This window comes from Dipodomys spectabilis, unplaced genomic scaffold (assembly GCF_019054845.1).
Source record: "Dipodomys spectabilis isolate Male_0828 unplaced genomic scaffold, ASM1905484v1 ptg000534l, whole genome shotgun sequence".
NCBI lineage: Eukaryota > Metazoa > Chordata > Mammalia > Rodentia > Heteromyidae > Dipodomys > Dipodomys spectabilis.
Window position 1 is genome coordinate 938286 of NW_024871211.1, and position 2960 is coordinate 941245.

Consider the following 2960-nt stretch of genomic DNA (forward strand, 5'->3'; position numbering starts at 1 on the left):
ACTGCATAGATCAACTAGATTTAACAGACATCTACCGAATATTTCCCCCAAAAGCATCAGAATACTCATTTTTCTCAGCAGCACATAGAACATTTTCTGAAATAGACCACATTTTCGGCCACAAAGCAAACTTGTCCATATTCAGAAACATTGAAGTTATACCTTGTATACCTTTCATTCTCTCAGACCAGAAGGGAATAAAATTAGAACCCCATACCAAAAGCCACCTAAGATAGTCCGATAACACATTGAGGCTGAGCAACACACTGCTGAATCACGAGTGGGTCATAGAAGAGATTAGAAAGGAAATTCAAATGTTCATGCTATTAAAAAAAATGAGCACACAAATTACCAGCTCCTCTGGGACATATTAAAGGCAGTACTCAGAGGCAAGTTTATAGCTGTGAGTTCCTACATCAACAAATTGGAGAGATGTGAAACCAACAATTTAATGAGACATCTGAACCTCCTTGAAAAAGAGCAACAAGATAAACCCCAATGAAGTAGAGTGAACGAAATAATTAAAATTAAATCAGAATTAAATGAATTAGAATCCAAAACAACTACAGAAAGAATCAACAAAACAAAGAGTTGGTTCTCTGATAAAATTAACAAAATTGACAGACCCTTAACAAATCTTATCAGAAAAGGAAGAGAACACACCAAAATAAATAAACTCAGAGATGAGAATGGAAACATCACCACAGAAACAACCAAGATTTAGAGTATTTTAAGGGAATACTTCTCAAAACTTTATGCTAATAAGTTTGAGAACTTGGCAAAAATGGACCTTTTCCTGCTATATTGACATGGCAAAATAAACCAAGATGAGTTAAACCATCTTTTTTTTTTTTTGCAAAAATTAAACATTTATTGAGCACATGTTTGTTTAGTAACAGCAACACATACTTTCTCCAGAAAAGATGAGTCAAATCTCTTTAAACTGAAGGAATAATTCTCTGTTCTTCCCAGGTTAGACCCAAATCTACATTTTTATACTCTGTAATAACTTTCAAATAATACATACACACACAAAATAACTGAAGGAACAGACTCACATTATTCCAAAATCAAAATAGTTTAAGGTAACAAGCAGTTAAAGGGCATGTCACAGTGTACACAAACCCGTCGGCAGCTTTAGAACTACTGCTACTCGAAAGAGTTAAACCATCTTAACAGGCCCATATCAAGCATTGAAATAGAAACAGCAATGAGAGACCTCCCAGCTAACAAAAGTCCAGGAGCAGATGGTTTTACAGTGGAATTCTACAAGGCCTTCAAAGCAGAGCTCACACCAATACTCCTCCAACTCTTCAATGAAATTGAAAGAGAAAGTTCACTACCGAACACATTCTATGAAGCCATCATAGCCCTCATCTCAAAACCAAGAAGGAACTCATCAAAGAAAGAGAACCATGGACACATTTCTTTGATGAACATTGATGCAAAACTTCTCAACAAAATTTTGGCCAATCGAGTTCAACAATTCATCCAAAAAATCATACACCACGATCAAAGAGGATTCATTTCAGGGATGCAAAGCTGGTTCAATATACGCAAATCAATTAATATTATTCATCACATCAACAGGAGCAAGAATAAGAAACACATGGTTATCTCAATAGATGCAGAAAAAGCATTTGACAAGATCCAACACCCCTTTATGATGAAGGTTTTGGAAAAATTAGGAATCCATGGAACATTCCTCAATACAATAAAGGCTGTATATGACAAACCTACAGCCAGCATTATACTTAATGGTGAAAAACTAAATCCATTTCCTCTTAACTCAGGAACAAGAAAAGGATGTCCGCTATCTCCACTTCTCTTCAGGCTAGTATTAGAATGCCTCGCTAGAGCAATAAGACAAGACAGAGACATAAATGTGATCCAAATAGGGAAAGAAGAAATAAAACTCTCCCTCTTTGCATTTGACATGATCTTGTATTTAAAGAATCCCATAGACTCTACTCCCAAATTACACAAGGTGATTCAAAACTTTGGCAAAGTAGCAGGGTATAAAATTAACCCACAAAAATCAATGGCTTTTCTGTATGCCAACAATTATAAAAGTGTGGATGAAATTAGGAAAGCAACTCCATTTGTAATAGCCCCACAAAAAATAAAATACCTAGGAATTAACTTAACCAAATAAGTGAAGGACCTCTATGATGAAAACTTTAAAAACTTGAAAAAGGAAATCAAAACAGAACTTAGAAAATGGGAACAACTCCCATGCTCCTGGATTGGAAAGATTAACATCGTGAAAATGGCAATACTTCCCAAGGATATCTACAAATTTAATGCGCTACCAATCAAAATTCCAACCTCATTCTTCAAGGAAATAGAAGAGGCAATCCAAAAATTCATATGGAAATAAAAGACCCTGAATAGCAAAAACGCTCCTCAACGGAAAGAACACTGCTGGAGGAATATCAATACCAAATTTCAAACTCTACTATAAAGCCATAGTAATCAAAACAGCTTGGTACTGGCATAAGAACAGACCTCAGGATCAATGGAATAAAATTGAAAACCCAGAAATGAACCTATAGACCTATAACCATCTAATCTTTGATATGGGAGCTAAAAAATATAATGGAAGAGAGACAGCTTCTTCTGTAAATGGTGCTGGCAAAATTGGTTAACTTGTAGAAAACTAAAGCTATATCCTTATATATCATCCTGCACCAGAATCAACTCGAAATGGATCAAAGACCTCCGACTCAAAGCCTTTCAGACTCTTATCTCCAATTAACAACTAGAAAAACAGAAATGGTGCTGTGGCTCAAGCGGTAGAGCACTTGCCTTGAGCTGAAGAGTGAAAGGATAGTGCTCAAGCCCAGAGTTCAAGCCCCACGACCGACAAAAAAGAAAGAGAGAAAGTAAGAAAGAAAGAATGAATGAAAGAAAGAAAGAAAAGCTTACTCTGATGAACAAATGTTTACGCTTCTGTTATT